This window comes from Belonocnema kinseyi, chromosome 9, assembly GCF_010883055.1.
Source record: "Belonocnema kinseyi isolate 2016_QV_RU_SX_M_011 chromosome 9, B_treatae_v1, whole genome shotgun sequence".
In the NCBI taxonomy this organism is placed as follows: Eukaryota; Metazoa; Arthropoda; class Insecta; order Hymenoptera; family Cynipidae; genus Belonocnema; species Belonocnema kinseyi.
Genome location: NC_046665.1, coordinates 88,099,698 through 88,118,746, shown reverse-complemented (window position 1 = coordinate 88,118,746; position 19,049 = coordinate 88,099,698). Strand labels below are relative to the sequence as shown.

Below are 19,049 nucleotides of genomic sequence, written 5' to 3'. Positions count from 1 at the left end.
CTGCATGTAAAATTCTTTCTCCTTCTACGAAGTTTCTACATGCCGGTGTAGATTTTGTGAAATCACAAATATGAGCTATTATTACTTTCATTTTTAAAGTTTGAGACCAATTTTCAATGCTTTTACATGAGTTTTATGAGACGTCAACCTACTGTCGCCGGCCATATTGCTTTTGCCGCTAGTGGTGCCCTCAAGATTTCAGATACCCATATTGATATTCAAAGTTATATTTTCCATAAGTAACGTTACGTTCTCTTACTCCGACATCCTTTTCTGATACTAAGTTTAGATATACTTTTCATAGCTAAAAAAAGCATTACAATAACTTTATGGTTCTCTGCGTCATGACAATAAAAATACTTCGATAAGGAAGTTCGCAGAGCGTGCTCATGCATAGTCACCAGATGTGTCGCGAATATGTAAAGCGAATGTAAATTTAACGAGCGAATGTACAATTGTTCTTGCGTGTGGTGCCAATTAAAGTGCAATGTTTTGATTAAAGTGTAATGTCCTATGTCTATTTTGCTAATTTTACGGAAAAACAAAAACAAAAAGAAAGAAGAAGGGGTCAAATAAACGAGTGTTTATGCACAATCACTGTTATTATCTCATTACTTTTAATGGTTATACAAAAGCACTTTATATTCTGCTCATGGGCCACCATGCTTTCGCGATGAACTCATACGGCTTCTTTAGTCGAAGTGCACGCAGATTTTTAATTTCAAAGTAAATATTTCTAGTGAGATGTAAAGGGAGGTCGCAGGTTAGGTAAAACCTAGAAATCAGGCATTTTTCGTGGCCAGGGAAATTAATGAAAAAGACAGGAGTTTGGAAAAAATGGAAAATTCTGGATATTTCTGTAAGAAGTATTTTTAAGTAACTGTCGAGAATAATATAAAAAAATGTATGGATTAAAATTTTTATTGCTCCATGATTAAAAGATGGTTGATTAAAAATGCAGATTTCCTTCTGATTTCCCTATTTCCTTTTTTAAAGGATTCCTCCTTTTTCACTTCGTTTTTTTTAACATAAATCCCAACTGAATTAATAGGTTCCAATAAGAAATTTTTTTACGATTCATCATTTTATTAGTTAAAAATTAATCGCATTGGTTGAAAATTTTATTTTTTTGTTAAAAATTTATGCATTTTGCTGAATTTTTTTTGTAGAAAATTAATCTTCTTGTTGAAAACTAATGCTTTTGGTTCCAAATACGTTTATTTAGTTTAGAACTCGTCTTTTTTGTTAGAAAATTAATCTAATTGTTTGAAAATTCATTTTTGCAGGTTGAAATTAAATTATTTGGTTAAAAATCCAACTGTTTTGTAGGAAATTTAATTATTTCGTTAAAAATTCGTCATTATTTGTCTAAAATGCAACTGTTTTGTTGAATTATCGTCTTTTTTTAATAGAAACTTAATATTTTTTGTTAGAGAAGTCATCGACAATTCGTTTAAAAATTCATCTTTTAAGGTTAGATATTCAGTTATTTAGTTAAAAATTTAATTATTTTGCTAAAGTTGTATTCTTTTGTTTGATAATTAATCAGTTTTGTTGAAAATTTGTTTATGGTAGAAAGTTCATCTCCCTTGGTTGAAAATTAACTTTTTTGATTGAAAATTCGACCTTGTGGCAGAAAGTTGATCTCTTTAGAATTGAAACTCAACTGTGTGGTTAAAAGTTAAACTTTTTTTGTGAAAAATGTGTTCAACTATTTGGTTGAAAACTCTTCTTTTATCATTAAAAATCAACTTGTTTGCTAACATGTCGTCCTTTTAGATATAAAATTCAACTGTCTTTTAAAATATTTCCTCTTTTTGGCTTGAAAATTGAAAATTATATTATTTCGGTAGAAAATTCAACCATTCTAGTTTTTCCTCCAAATTTATCTTTATCAGTTGAAAATACAAATATTTGATTAAAAATTTATGTATTCTGTTGAAAACTCGTCCTTTTTGATAGAAATTCAATCTTCTCCTTTAAATATGCATCCTTTTGGGTTGAATATTTAACTATTTGTTTCAAAATATATGTTTTTTTTTATTGAAAATGAATATTTTCGAGCTTAAAGGCAAATTTTATTAAACCTTTGCCTTTTTGGGTAGAAAATAAATCTTTTTTGGTTGAAAAATGAACTATGAAAATTCAATATGTTTTTACTTGAAATATTAGAAATTTAAACAAATTTTTGAGAAAATTTACCCTGTTTCCTGTTTTGAGAGCATTTTGGGAGGTGATGTTTGAAAATGTTACAGGACTAGAATGCTGGCCTGTAAATATTATTGGTCAGTGAAAATGAAGAATTGATCTGGGAAAAATAAAGGAATTTTGAAAATGAAGTTTTATGGACACCCTCGGTGTAATTACAGCAAATAGTCTTGCAAAATATTGTGCAGTTGGGACTAATTATCAACTAAATAACAACTTTTCCTTATATTGGTATTCGAGATGATGAGAACCAGAGTTAAATCATGCGTAGTTACTGGGAAAGTGTGCACTGTGCACAGGTTCACTTGCCACGCCAATGATGAGGATAAAAAAATAAATAAAATAAACGTAACGCATCCGCCTAGAACCTAGAGGCTGGAGCACTCAACACTCAGGCTTTCATGTGAATGCAAAATTGCTATGAATCTGCGAGAGTTTCCGCTGGTGAACTCAACGGAAATCTAGATAGGCTATAATTGTCCATCTTCCAATTTACACTCGCAGAAATATTTCTGTTCCTCGAGGTTGTTACCAGTTAGGGAATTCCAGAAAGGCAGGGAATTTAAAATGGTACAGGAAAAGTTGGGAAATGTCAGGGAAAACCTAATAGAGTCAAGGAATTTTATATAAGCTAAAATTAAAGTTAATTTAATTATTTTCTTGAAATTCAACAATTTTGTTAAAAATTAATTCTTTTTGGTTAAAAATTAGCCCTTTAGGACAGAAAATTCATCTTTTCTGGTTGAAAATTCAGCTTCCTTGATTGAAAATTCAATTGCTTTTTAAAAAATTCATCTGTTTGGCACGAAAATTGAACTAATAAACTGTTTTTGGTTGAAATTTATTTATTCAGGAAGTCAATGATATTTAAAAAATCAAATTTACCTGGAAATGAAAGGACTCAAAGTGAAACATTTAAATTTAAACTTTGAAAATTGAAGTTGAAAAGTTGTTTCATTCAACAATTTTGTATTCAAATGCTCAATAATTTACACGTATAAAATGGAAGCTACTAACACTTTTTTTACTGAATAATTTAGAATTAAATCTAGTTAAACTGGCAAGTTAAAAATGGTTACTTTTATAAATTGTAGAGTCAAAGATTCAGATTCAGTTCCAAAAATATAAATCTACGTTATCATTTTCAATTATAATTTTTTCTAAAATCCCCTGCTGCAATTCAGAGTCTTGTTCCTTTTTGAAAATTTCTAGTACAAGCTCGAAATTTTAGTTTAATTTGAAAATCCCCGGTTCCAAGTTTGAATTATTAATATTATTCAGGATGAGTTCCAATTTCAACTATAAAGGAGGAGGGTCTCTAAGGAAGGTTTTTGGCCCAATTTATATTTCGCCCAAAAATTCGAAAAAATTCGTACAGTATCTACTAACAATAAGAAGTCAATTTCACATTAAACGGACCACCCTCACCCCCCCCTATTCACCCCAAGCATATATAGGTTTTTGGGGTCGCTGATTTCGAATCCAAGGTCCGTTGACCTCCATCACATTGATTCAAGATCATTTGAAGGTCAAACAGCAAAAAATCCGATAGAAAAATCCAGAAAAATATTTTTTTTTTCAACTCTACCATGGTAGAAATTCTTTTGAATTGGCTTTTTAAGTTGACCTTAACTTGACACAGAGTTGTTAAATAAACCCCTTCGGATTTCGGTTTAGTTAACAATTCTTTGTCAAGTTAAGGTTAACTTAAAAAGCCAATTCAAAAGAATTTCTACCACGGTAGAGTTGAAAAAAAAAAATTTCTGGATTTTTCTATCGGATTTTTTTCTGTTTGACCTTCAAATGACCTTAAATCTAATGTGATGGAGGTCAACAGACCTTGGATTCGAAATCAGCAGGTGGTCCGTTTAACGTGGAATTGACTTCTTATTGTTAGTAGATACTGTAAGATTTTTTTTGAATTTTTTGGGCCAAATCTAAATTGGGCCAAAACCGTCCTCAGAGACCCTCCTCACTTGTAAAAAATTGAAAATTCCTTGTTCAAATTAGAGGTAAATCATTTTTATTTTAAATCGTTTAAAAATCCTTAAAATGCTTCGAAATTTTATATAGTTTATTAAAATAAACAATCATTTTTAGTTTTCCAAATATTTTTCCAAATATTCTAAATATATCTTCAACTTACGCGAATTTTTTCTAAGAATAATAGGCATTCTAAATTGTTATTTATACATCCAAATTCAACAATTTGACTTACAAAATTAAATGTTGTTAACTAGAACAATTAAAATTGTAACGTTCAATATTAAGTGTTTTGTTTAGTTTTGAATATTTAATTTAAATTACTGATTTTAAATGAACAGTCAGATATTTATAAATATTAAGTAACTGCTCTTTTCCATAATTAAAAAATTTCAGAAATGGAATATTTTACAGTGAAATTATGTTTGAAATTTAATAAAAGCCTTTAATTATAAATATATAATTTTAAAGCAATTTTAAAATTAAAAATAGATTATAAATTTTGAATAAGGCTTTTTGATTTGTTTAACTAATAAGACTTTCCAATTGAAATAGTTTAATTTTTAACGTTAAAATCTGGACATTCTCAAACTGGGAAGTGATTTCGAATCGTCTTGTACAATCAATTATTATTCGCTTTTCAAACCTTAAAGTAGATTCAATTTAAAGAATCATTAATTAATTAATATTCACAGTTGATATCCTGAAAATGTTTTTTTATCAAAAATTTTTGATTTTAGGCGCTTCTAATTTTCAATTGTTTAAATTTTTCAAAGTACATTCTAAGATTCTTTAAATTGAAATGTACGCCTAAAAATTAAAAACTTAAAATGGAACATTTTTAAACTGAAAGGTTTTCGAACGACGCATTCTAAGCTGAATGATATCATAATTGAAAAAGATCACAATAAAACTAATTATTTGAAAAAACGGTTAAAATTGAAGTTGAAAGGATATTTGTTTCTAAACATTTGTAAAATTCCCGGTCAAAAACTAAATTCACGGTCATTTCTCGGTTTTTCCTGGTTTAAGAAATTTCCCGGTTTTTCCCGGTCTCAGAAACCTCCCGGTTTTCCTGGTGCAGCGGCTACCCTGTTTATTTTTTTTTATTTTGATCATTTGGATGAAAATTCATCTTCGTGAATAGAAAATTTAACTAATAATAAAATTAATCTAATTGAGCTGAGGATTCAACTATTTTTTTGCCAATTCATATTTTTTTATTGAAAATCAAAATTCTTAGTTTAAAGTGGAACTACTTTGTTAAAAGTTCTTTTTTTGTTGTTTACTGATTCATCATTTTAGTTTAAAACCCTTTTTTTTTAATTTAACTATTTTGTTGAAAATTTTTATTATTTTTTAGATTTACAATTCGTTTTCTGTGGTATAATATTAATCTTCTTGGTGACTAATTAATTCTTTGTTTGTTAAAAATTCAATATTACAAAAATTTCAACAAATTTCTAAAGATTTTCATGGTTTGAACGGATTTAAAAAATGTGTTGTGGTTTTAAAGAATTTCTTAAGGCTTTTTAAGAGATTTAGATCTGAAAGAATTTCATAGAACTTCAAATATTTCAAGGAATATCTTCAGATTTGATGTAACTTCTTTGTTTTTTATAATATTTTAATAAAATTTCAAAGATCCTATGCACAAGAATTGAGAGATTTCAAAGCATTTAAAAGGTTTTAAAGAATTTTGACGATTTTAGTATATTCTAAATGATTCTAAAGAATTTGAATAGATTTTAAGAAATTTTAAATGATTTTAAAGATTGTTGGTATTTTTAAATTTTCCAAGCAATTTTCAAGACCTTTACAAAATTTCAAGGGATTAGAAGTATTTAAGGCTTTTTAAAAGGATTTCAAAGAATTTCAAAGAGATTAAAAAAATTCAAGCAATTTCAAGGAATATCGTCAGATTTTATATAACTTCACAGGATTTCAGGAGATTTTATAATATTTTAATGAAATTACAAAGAATTTTTGTTTAAGTATTTGAGAGATTTCAAAGGATTTCAAATTTTGGACAGATTTAAAAATATTTTAATGTATATCCAAAGATTTGGAAGAATTTGAGAGATTTAAGGATATTAAAAAATAATCTTTAAAACTCAATTTTCTCACCATTTTTGTAACTACTAGTACCCATAAAATAGTTTTAAAAATTTGAAGTGTATTGGACCTTACGCTATTTACTGCATATCCCCTCAGATTTGGTTTTCTACTTTTCTAGATTTTAAGACAAATTAAATAGGAAGTAAACATATATAAAACCTTTAGTAAAGGGTTTCGATCTTCTAAATTGTTGTTAGAAATATTTAAAAAGTCACAGTATAAACAAGCCAAAGAAAAATTTCTTTGATGCAAAGATATTTCGTTTGAGTCAAAGAAGTTGTCTTTATTTACATTAAAACTTTTCTTTCATTTAAAATTATTTTCATCGTTTTGAAGATAATCTTAGTTAAAAAATTATGTTACAGGCACGGTTTCCAATTTAAAACAAATAGTTTACTGAGTGGTCTTCAAATCTTCCTCATCAGTTTAAGTAAATATAAAAATTGAGCTAAAGAATTAATTTTAATATTGTGAATTGAGTTCGTAATTCAGTTGTGTGTAAATTGACATTAGCATAATATCAAATCTACAGTTTTCATAGTAAAAATGTAATTACTTGTATAATGAACATCGTTATAATAAATCTAGGTTAGGGCCAGACATAGATTGTCTCATTTAATTCTGTAATAGGAACTAATTTCTGAAAAGATCCATAATCTTTTTCGCCTTTTTTGTTTTAATTTTTATTATCCACTAATGCTGAATGGAACTTTAGTAACTTGGATTTATCTTAAAAAAATATTTCGGAACCTACTAATCCTGGAACGTTTGATCATTTTCTTTATGTTAATTCTGAGTGTAATGCTGTTAAAGCCAAGGATAAAAAATGTGTGAACACAAAACTATGATAAGGTCGTCTTTATTTAGCTACAAAACGTGTTAAAAATTAACGCTTTATACAAATATTGTACTACATGCACAGAAAAAACTAAGAATAAAATTTGTTGCAGGAAATTTTTTAGAGCGATAAAGTTTTGTTTAGCCAACTTCGCGTCTTTAAAAAAACATGTGTTTATCATGGAAAAACAAAGGAAAGTTTAACCGATAATTGTGTAAAGTTTATCCTATGAAGTTAATTTTTGTTGCAGATAATCTTTCGTCGGAAATCGATGTAAAGTTTATCGTCTGTTTTTTCTGTGTGATTGACTGGTTATATTAGATCGTAATTTTAAGAATGTTAAGTTTACATGATAAACTTTTATGGCACTCATGGTAACATGGTAAACACTTTTGGCCCTGTTTTGACGATTCTGCCCCTCTGTGCAACCATGATTTTTCTCCCACGATTTTGCACTCTGTTCTGATTGATCAAGTTTATTCCTCGAATTCCTGGGCTGATTTATCACTAAATCGGATATGGTGCCGAGACTCGTGACTGAGTTGACTTCAGTCCTAGTAATCTATACGTAATCTCTGCAGTTGCAGTTATATGTAATGTATCGCTCGTAGCGAGCAATGCGGCTCGAGCAGAAAGCCCTCCTCGACAAAACATGCATATAGGTCTCGCAATGACCTGGCTAGAGGCCAGTTTCATTCCCTTCAACTCTCATAAATGTACAATCTTTAGTCCAAGCGAAACGCCCAATGTAGTAATAAACTTTGCCCAGTTTGTACTTCTCTATGAAGATGCGTCATTGGTTTTTATTTTCTCTGTTGATTTTACTGCTCGTTACGGATGATCTACCGTAGGGCTCTTTATCGAAGTGATGCGATCTTTAAAATTGTTGCGGCTGATTGTTGAATCTCTGCGTAAATTGTTGCGGTATGGCTGTTAATTTGTGGAAAGAATACTCTCTGCTTTATCAATATTTAGGGTTGCTGCAAGTCATGGTATTTAGCGTTTAACAAAAAAATCTGTTTCAACCAACCAGAAAAGAATGATAGATCTAGCTCTTAATTCTGGTTGAGAGCATTAGAAATTTCTGGTGGACCATTTTCTAGTTTTATAAATTAGTTTTTCTCGTAAATTTAACTGGAATCTTTTACTAGCCAGTTTTCTGGTAGCTTAAGGATACAAGATTCTGCTCAAAATAACTCTTGTAAACTTAACCATATGTTATCGTAAGCACAACCAGATTTATGAGGGCCAGAAACTGTTTCCTCAGTTTTCGTTTGATCTCCCCGTAGGTCAGCCCAAGATGCTTCTGGTTTGTAGTAAATACGAGTAAATATCAACATCATTCGGAAGTACAACAAACAAGTACTAACAAATTTGTTAGGGTAAATGAGATTGGCGTTGTATAACTCTAAACCCTAAAGAACTTAATCCTCTAATGAAAAGAAATATAATTATATTATTTTTTTCAAATAATTATTAACTCGACGTATTAGGGAAACTCATGCAATACATACATAGTTGGTTATTCTAACATTCAGGGGCATAGAAGTAGAGTTTCTCCGATTGGACTAAAGTTTGAGTTTTATGTTTCAGTTTGAGGACAAAAGCCGGGAATTTTTTATAGCTGTTTTTAATTATGCAAAAAGTATCGTCTGTTTGAAAAAAATTAGTTTTGAATTGTGCTCAGTGTTATCGACTATCTTCTTTATAAGATATGCATGTTTCTTTCAAAAATGAAATGTCTATTTGAATTTTCTTTAATGTCAGAGAATTTTTTCTAGAGTGCTTAAATTTGTAAAAAAATTGTTATTTTAAATTAGATAAAGATGCTTTTTCTTTTTTTCAAATAGCGATTTTCTGGTACTTTCTATGTATTACGTACATTAATTATTATACAATACTTAGTTCTATTTTTCTTCCCGATTTTTTAATTAATTTAGTTAATTGAAGATGTAACCATTCACAGGTGGATAATTAAAGGGATTTCATAAGTATCATATAACACTTTGAAGGAGTGTCGGGTCATAATTAAAAAGTGATACTTTTCATACTTGAATGGGTCGGTATTGAGAAAAATTATACCTACAGAAATCTAGAGATACCAGAAAAAAACTTGGAATTGTTAGGCATTCTTCTTCAGAATTTGATTAAACGCCCTAAAAAGTTAATAAACAAGATTATATAGGATATATTTAATTTAAACTTAATATCTTAGTAAAGTAAATTTAGACTACTATCATGAATATTTAAAAAAATTATCATTGTACTAAATACTAATATGTACTATTATTTTGTGTTTCAGGTACGTATGGCTCATACAGTGGATTATTTTCTATTTAAAAAGAGTACTTGATCGTATTGGTAAGTAAAATATGACATTGGACAATCTTAAGCCCTTTGATTCGAATTTTTTTAATTTGGACTGAGTTTTTTCAATTTAATTTAAAAATAAAAGATCAGGATGTAAACTCACCGGAAAAACGTAGAAAAATTTGAATTCCCAAGGAATTTGTATGTGCTTGGAAAATCCTTGAAATTGTAGGAAATAAATTCTCGAGTATGCTTAATTTTTTCTTGTTGAATTTTTATAGTTTTTGGGTCGTTTTTAAAGCAAAGAGTAATATAAAGTATCACTTTGAGGACAAAATCTTAACTATTTTTAAAATGATTAATAAACGTCACAGAAGTTAGCTATCATTTACACTTTTCAGGATATTAAAAAAATATTGCACTACTTGCGGCGGCGTGATTGGAATGTATTTTTCAACAATTTTTTTCTGGGTTTTACATAAAGGAATGCAATAGACAAGGTCTGTGTTTGACGACAAGCTCCTATTTATTAAAAACGTCCAAAGGTGAGCAAACTTAAAATTTGGTGAAACTTCTCTCGGTTTCAGAAAGTACGTCATCACTTCCAGTGTCATGATTGAAATTTGCATTTAAAACATTTTTTTTTTAGTTTCTCGTTTGAGAAATACTTTGGAGAGGGTCCTCTTTTCATGACAAACGTTCACCTATTTTTAAGAAATGGCGAAATCAGGTACAAATGCTCAACTTTTGGTTGCATGTCGATTAAAGTTTCCATTAGTAAAGCTTTTTCGGTAGCTTTCGAACAAAAAATGCAATGCAATTTATCTGATTTTAACGGCAAAATGCTATCTGCAAAGAACAATTTTCTGAGTGTCTGAGAAGCTATACATTTTGTTCATTCTTCCTTAATTCTACGAAAAAGTGAATTGTGTCTGGCTGGATTTTTAGATCTTTTTTCCATTCTAGCTATTCAACTTGGCTCGCTTTGTTAGAATCAGTGAGATTTTACTGATGAAGTAGATACAAGTGAGTCACTTCAGTACTGCAGCATAATGTTTAATGACGCAGTCAGTGAAATATCTCTTACTGATTTACCTTCAAAAACAATCGTGTTCAGTTCCCTCGGCTTTTTTTCCACAAAAATGAAAAATTTTAAAAATGAAGTCAGACATGCTATAAAATATTATAGCGGACGTTCCCGGACTCTTTTTTTAGGGATAATAAAAAAAGTATTGTGCTAAATAAAAATGTTATGAATGTGCACTATTTTGAGTTTAGGATCGTTTTTGAGCTCTCTGTCATTCCAATAATGTAGGTCTCTGTCGTGCGGATGCTGTCGGTAGCACTTAAGAATAATTATGGGAGAGAATTGTAACACACATAACCTCAAAATACACAAAAACATCAAATTCTGCAAAATGAAATTTTTTTAAATTAACCCACAAAAAATAGTCCGGGGATATCCGTTAGCATGTTTGGTATCATTCCTCAGACTTTGAAGACAAAATCTTTATTATTGTAGGAAAAAAGCCAGGGGAATCTAACACTGATAAAATCGATACTAATTCCTAAGCGCCACACAAATTAATCAAATTTAGCAAGATTAAATTTTTTCGAATTGACACATAAAAAAGGAGTCCGGTATATCTGTTGGCATGTTCGCTATCATACCCCAAAGTTTTAAGGCAAAATATTTATTATTATAGGAAAAAAGCCGGGGGAACCTAATACTGGTCAAATCGATAATTTTTTAAGTACCAGATGCCCTTAAGTTCGGATTTTTGTAGACGTCTTTTTCTGTTTGCTAAAAAATTTAAAACAAAATTAAATTTGCCGGGTTTCACGGATTTTGTGTTTCTTTTGTTAGTTTTGTTGTAAGTTGTGTAGCAACACAAACTCTGCGAGAAATCGAAAATAGTGACTTTTGTTGTAAAAAAGGTGTTATATTACTTTAATCTTGCTAACAAATTTTTAAGACATTTTTGGTGGGCTTCTCCAATTTTTAAGAAATTTTTGCGAGGAATCGAAAAGAGTAACTTTTCTTGTTGGTGAAGGTGTTATGTTATCTTAGGCTTGCTTACAAATGTTTAAGAAAGCAAGTTTGTCAGGTTTCGCTAATCTATTGTTTTTTGTTAATTTTGTTACAAGTTATGTAACAAAAATTCTTAGAGAAGAATTTTTATAATTATATTTTGATAGTATTAATTGATGTTTGCGAGAAGGTTTCAGAATTTATAAAAAAACTCGCGACTTTGGAAGTGATTAGGAATTCTTTTAAATGCAAGTTAATAAACTTTTTATGTTTTTAAAACATTGTATGTAGACTTTAGAGTAATTTAAAAATAAAAATATTGCGGAAATTTTTTAATAACGACGGACGGAATTAAGAAATATTGTTTAATACTCGTACAATTTTTAAATGTAAATAGTTATATTCTCTACTAAATTTTACCGAAAACATGCATAGAACTCGGACACATGAATTAGAAAAATTAGAGATCCATAAAACCAAAAATTTGGTTGCGCAAATATTGTTCTCCCAAAATAACACTTCCACGAATTGTTTTTAATGTTATTATTAAATAATATTAATCTAATAACGCTTACTTCGAGCAAACTCACTAAAAGGCTTAAGGAGAATCTCACTGAATGCTTATTCATTATCCTCATTGTTTATCCTTTTATTTCGGTAAATATAGTTGCGGCCTATGGAGAAATTGTGCTAGAATAAAGGGCTTAAGAAATAAAATTGTAAATCGTAAAAAATGTACTGTTACGTCGTCAATTTAAATGTGTCGTTTTTTCTGTAACGTTATCAAATCGTTATGAAAATCTGTATTAATATAAAGAAACAATAGACTGTTACATTCCTGGATTATTCTATTGCAAATAAAATTGATACCTTCAGATTTAATGCGTAATTGTAAGATTAGAAAAAATATTAACTATTGCACTTTGACATAGTAATTAATACGCTATTAAAAAGTTCGACTTGTGCAAGATAACGTTATCGCCGACTTGTTTTCCTATAGAATTCTATAGAAATTTCATAGAAAGAATTACGAGTATTTTCCCAAAACGATAATACTTTAATAGGAACTCTTTTTTTAGAATTGTTTGCTAAAATGAATTTTATTTCTGGGAAAATTTGAAATGATATTTTAAAAAAAAATATTTTAAGACAATATTTAAAAATGTTTCAAAACAAAATCAAATTTTAAAGAATAAATAACAATTGAACAATTATTGATTTATAATAGCTTAAAAGGCAAATAATTTAATTCATAATTTAAAAAGTTTTCAGTTTTAAAAAGAGCATTGTTAATGTTTCTAGTTCAAAAATGCTTCAAATGATATAATTATCAAAATCTACAGATTGATTGATTCATTCTTCAATTTCTAACATTGGAAATGATAGCGTGGATTTATGTTTTTGAACTGAATTAGAATCTTTGAACTGTACAATTTAGAAAAGGTTAAATTTTTTAATTTTGCAGATTACCTGCATCTAGGTTAAAATTGTTTAGTTAAAAAGCTTTAATAACTTCCATTTTTTCGTGTAAATTATTAATCAGTTTTTATTACTTCATTTGAAAACACTTTCAGCTTTAATAGTTCAAATTTTTGAATTTCATTGACTCTGCTGCTTTATACGTACTCGGAAAAGCCAGGTTTTTTTTCTTTGATATAAACGGCCACACTGATTACAGTGATATATCGAGGCAAAGTACAGTCACGATTTTTATTTAACTATATGGAAGATGCGACGGATGTAGGAAGGAAAGTATTAAATTTGTAGTGGACTTGTTGCGCTACATCTTTGCCCGGTTGAGAAGCCTATGAACAACTAGCCTAACCGGCATCCTGGGGTCGACGTCTCCGCACGCACCATGACGAATGTTACCTGATATGTAAGTCGCTGAGACATATCGCAGTCTCCGCAGATTTGGCTTGGTTCAAGTTCGCAAGGAACTAGATCTCATGAAAGAGCGTAAACACAAGAATATGCTACTGCTGATAAGATAGTTTTGTCGTTGATAAGAAGTACTGTTGACAAATCTTCTTGCCTTGAAATTCTTACTTATTTGGAAATACTTAAGTATTTACTCATTTCAGATTCAGTCAAAATAGAAAGTTTCAATTAAAGAAGTAGCAATCTTGTTGATTTCAGCTGATTTCAGGCTTCACAGAATGGTCTCTATTTTCAAGATCTGTTTCGTAAAGTCTATAATTTTCAAGATTTTGCGCCTAAAACCCCCTATTGCCAAGATTTGGCCCCCTAAAATCCCCTATTTTCAAAATTTGTTCCCTATAGTCACTATAGTCCTCCATTGTTTCTTAAAGTATCCTATTTTTAAGATTTGGTCTCTAACGTCTCCTATTTTTAAGATTTAATTCCTAAAGTCCCCTATCTTCAAGATTCGGTCACTGAAAGCCCTTGTTTTAAAGATGTGGTCTCAAAGTTGAATAATTTCCAGATTTATCCTTAATTTCTTCTATTTTCAAGATTTGATCTTTGAAAACTTTTTATTCGAAGATTTGGCCACTAAAGTTATCTATTGTTTCGTAAAATCTTCTATTTTCAATATTTGACTCTAAAATTCTCTATTTTCAATATTTGGCCTCTAAAGTCCCATAATTCCAGGATTTGTCGCGTAAAGTCCCATATTTTCAAGATGTGGTCTCTAAAGTCGAATATTTTCAAAATTTTTGTTTGTTCTCAATGTCTCCTATTTTCAAAATTTGGTCTCTGAAAACTTTTCTTTTGAATATTTGGCCACTAAATTCTTCTATTGTTTCTTAAAGTCTCCTGTTTTAAAATTTGTTGCTTCCCTAAAATTCCCTATTTTCAATATTTGTTCTCTAAAGTCCCCTTTGATTTCGTCCGCAAAGCCTTCTTTCTACCTTCAAGATTTCGTCTCTGAAAACTCCTATTTTCAAGATTTGGCGACTCAAGTCCTATATTGTTTATCAAAATCTTCTCATTTCAAGATTTGTTTTCTAAAGTCCCCTATTTGTAAGATTTGTTTTCTGAAGTCTTCTGTTTTTAAAATTTGGTCCCTAATGATCGCTGAAAACCCATATTTTCAAGATTTGGCCCCTACAGTCTCCTATTTTCACAACTGGATCCCTAAAGTCTCCTATTTTCAAAATTTGGCCACTATAGTCCTCTATTGCTTTCAAAAGTCTCTTATTTTCAAGATATCATCTCCAATGTCCCCTGTTTTCAATATTTGTGCCTTAAAGCCTCGTATTTTCAAGATTTGTTTCCTAGAGTCCTCTATTTTCAAGATTTTTTTCTAAAGTATACCCTATTTTCAAGACTTTCTCCCTAAATTCTGATACTTTTAAGATTTTTTAAATATTTTACAGATCACAGTTTTTAAACGCAAAATTTGAAAACCCATTTAAAAGTGACTAGTGAACATTTTCTGTTATTTCAGGCCCTTTTGAGGATAAAAATATCCTGTTAAGAAAAATGGTAAAGTGAAGTGGAATTTTTAACCAAAAAGTTGATTTTTTAACCAATAAGTTGAATTTTTACAGGAAAAAGATTAGTTATTAACAGAATAAATGAATTTTCAGCCACATAGCCGTCTTTTAAAATAAAAGATACAATTTTATCTAATAGTGGATTAGTTAAATTTTCAGTTAAAAAAATTAATTTTCAACGAAAAATCAAACCAATTTTTAACCAGAAATATGGATCTTCAACCTAAAAAATATAGTTCAACTTCATAGCAAATTGTTGAATTTTTCACAAAAAATATGACTTTAACAAAATTGTTCCATTTTAAATGAAATAATCATATTGCCAATCGAAAATATTGGAATTTTTTATAGGTTTCCTTCAATTCAGTTCATATTTAAGCGAAAAAGCGAGAAAAAGTGGAAGTTTCTTGAATACAGAAACAAAAATAAGAATTCTTTAAAAAAGAGGAAACGATTTTATGGACGGCCCCTAATATGTTAACTTGGTCTGCTGCCTATGTTAATCTTTAAATTATATCAATAGTCTAAAAAAATAGTCTAAAGAATTTAATTAGAAGTATTCTCATACTAGAATCATATAGTTTTAATTCATTATTCATCGTTCGATTGACGGTTGTGTAAAATAAAATTTAGATTTCGTATTTAAAAATAGGAGCGGGGTCAGTTTCAGTGTCACGTTGAATTTTGAGCGTAGGTTCAGCGAAATGTCACAAATTTTCACAAGAGGGATGGGTGAGTCAAAAATCACTGAAAATAGCGTTGAGTAAAATGTGAACGCATCTTTAGGTTGAATAATAGAAGGAAAAAAATGCAAAAAAAATGTATTTTGCGGATGGCAGTTTGATGGTGTCTGCTTACAATATTGATCAAGCCGACTGCTAACTGTTGGGGTTGGGTGGTTGGCGAGCGTGATGCGACTCTCCCTTAATCCCTTGAGGTTCTGAGTCACTGTATGCGAGCTCAATTCATGTCAGTAAAATACGACATAGAATTGAACCAAATTCAACTACCCCGACCCACATGTGCACGAACATACCAGATTGGCACTTGACTAGACGTATGGTGACGTGTACTGTTATCGACGTTTCTGCAGCACTGTCATCAAGAAAAAATATGCTCTCTCGTACACGGAGAAAAATGGATGTTCATATTTAACATCTAGATATTAAGGGTTAACATTTTAATGTTTAAGTATAGGACAGTCTCATCCAGATGCTAAATTTTAGTGTCTGCGGATATTAACCTGAAAGATTTTTCTAGAGAGGAAACAGTACTTTTGTTAATGATTTTACTTTATCCGACCAATTTACAGCATTATGATTACCATTCTATGACTAAAGTACTAATAATTATTATTTTTCGATAAGTTTATATACGACCCGAAACATTAACTATAAGCTTCATCAAGTGGCCGCTAGAGGGGAGGCGTTTTCATGCACTCGGACGACTTTAACATCTTGGATGTTTCAGTCGAACATCTTTAAACTTGAAATATCTACGTTTGGACATTAATTTTTTTCCGCAAACGTACTAGAATAAATTGTGCAATTCGATTAGCAGTAAAATGCGGAAAGGTGATTTAATAATAAAACAATACAGAGCCAACATTACTAAAATACAAATGTCAGTTTTATATGCAAAAAGTATGGAGACTTTTCTAGTCACTGCAAATCACTGAGCTGCACCCAATGATGATAAGTTCACGAATGTAAATTTTTATTTTATAAGTTGACCATTAATATTTAATGACCACAATTATTTTGTAACAGTGCACAAAAAGGCTTAGGAAGAATTATGTTCCTTAAAAAACGGTTTTTGTCTTGTTTAATAAATACAAAAGAACTCGATGAAATTTATTGGCATTCGAGATGTATTTAAAAGAATTCAGTACACAGTCATAAGAGTTCAAAACAATTCAAGTTAAATTCGAAAGAATTCAAATTTATAACTAGCTTTGCATTCGATCTTGAGCGTTTTGCTTTCAGTTAGCAAATGTATTTACTTCCACATAGAGGAAGCATTAGTGATTTTATAAATAAATAGACAAACTAGTTTTCACTTTGATCAATTTAAAAATATAAATTTACAAAAAAAAACCAACATTATAAAATAATAAAAAATATTTGTTTAAATACAATGACAAATCAGATCAATCAACTTTGTATTTGGGGTGGTAAATTCTGAGTTTTTCTGCGTGAAAGAAATTTTTTAAATATTTTAAATTAACATAGGGGAAGGCGGGGCGTGACGGAACAGACGGGTAAAATAGAACGTTACTATATCTGGAAAAATATTCATACTTTAAGTTTGATATTAATTTATTAAATAAAAATAAGTTTAATGAGTTGAGGTAAGTGCAAAAAGAATTGATATTTTATGTAAATTGTATCAGAAAGTAAGTGCAAATTTTTAGTACTTCAGAACTCAGGAATGGTGTGATTTTCGGGAGAAAACAATGTACTAATAATGTTCTCATTCCAATTTCCCTTACAAGAATTTCAAAAAAGGATGCTTAAATTTTCTGTTCTTAGCATTATAATTAATTAGAAATTATTTAGAAAAGTAAATTACGGATTTAAAATAAACTTGTCGTTGGGGGCGAGATGCAACAAGCTGAATGGGGCGGAATGAAACACCGGAACATCCGCGAACTTAACTTGTCGCAGTCACTGACAGACACTGTCAGTGTAGCCTGTCGCCAGTCGGGATAGTTGCGAGATATTTGTAACAAATACAATATGATAAAGTACATAATTTAAGTTATTAAAATGCGAAATTATAAAAGGAAGATTGTAAGTAGGTTATGTTCTGCCTAAAATACGTATTTTAATATTATATCTCCTCCAGTTAGTGTTCCATGGCATAAATTTTGATTTGTAGCTTACTTTTTTTTTAATTTTCAAAAATTATTTATAAATTAAAATTGATATTCCAATTGTTCCATACCGCCACACCATGCGTTCCATTTTATCCGCCGCGTGTTCCATATCGCCCCAACTAACCTACAGTACTCAATACTTAATTTCTGAAAAATGAGTTCGCTCTATTCAGAAAAACATATGTGCAACTTGTAAATGATAAATTGGAGAAAAATTTAATTAATATTTGTTACTGCAAGTTCTTATAGGTTACAACTTAATTAGCGTCAAAGATTTTGTGCACGGTCCCGCCCCAATTTCCCCTGACTTCCTACTCAGAGAAAAAGTTGTCTTGAAACAAAAGCATCGTCCTCTTGCCTGTTTTGTTTCGAATCATATGAAAAACGTTTTTACACAAACAGAATTAATTGGCTGCAAGATTATGTGAAGTTTGTCGCAAAGGGAAAAAATGTTCTGCAAAAATATTATTTTTTGTGACAAATGAAATTCCTCTCAACCTTACATTTAAGAGGAATTTCCACTCGTGTCAAAATGCATCCTATGTGACACAAGAGGAAATTTCTCTGAGTGCCCTTACTCTTCAATAAAGCGTATTAAGATTATGGGTCATTCGATTTGCATCGAATCAATTAATCTTTTCCGTTCTTGTATCAATTTTGAATGTTGTCAATGAAAAAGTTCAGCTATAATAAATGGGTTTTCTTCTTCCAATATTATGCACTACCATAGCTTTCTCACTCTTAAATAAAATGTACTAATATTATAAGTCAGTCAGTTCGTCTCGAATCAACATATCTTTTCTATTCTCGCGGTGACTTTAAATGATAAGAATAGGAAAATTTTACTATAAAAATCGATTTTTAATCTAACATAAATTACCATCATTTCCCTTCTTTCTCATAAAATGTATTAATATTATAGGTCAATCGATTTGTCTTGAACGACAGTATCTTCTTGATTCTTGCATCTACTTTGAAATATGTTAAGGAATGTTAATGACTATCCTAATGACTAGGAAACCTCGATTTTTAAAATATTAAAAATGGTCTGAAAATATGTAATTAATAATTTTAGAAATCCTTTATCAGTTTCAAGATATTATTAGTGAAAAAGCCCTCCGAATTACCAGGTGTATACATATGAAACCGGTATTGCCATCTAGCGGCCAGTAGGCACACTTGTAGGCACTGTCGGAACTTACCATTTGTGCTAATTGGCGT

The 19,049-nt window shown here is 29.9% G+C and overlaps 1 long non-coding RNA gene across 1 annotated transcript; it reads left to right on the top strand.

The window, feature by feature from the left end:
- The first annotated feature begins 333 nt into the window (after positions 1-333).
- Positions 334-9,899, top strand: LOC117180063. Its single transcript, XR_004467995.1, has 3 exons — positions 334-503; positions 9,450-9,508; positions 9,859-9,899. It is a non-coding gene; the product is annotated as an uncharacterized LOC117180063 (long non-coding RNA).
- Positions 9,900-19,049: the final 9,150 nt, after the last annotated feature.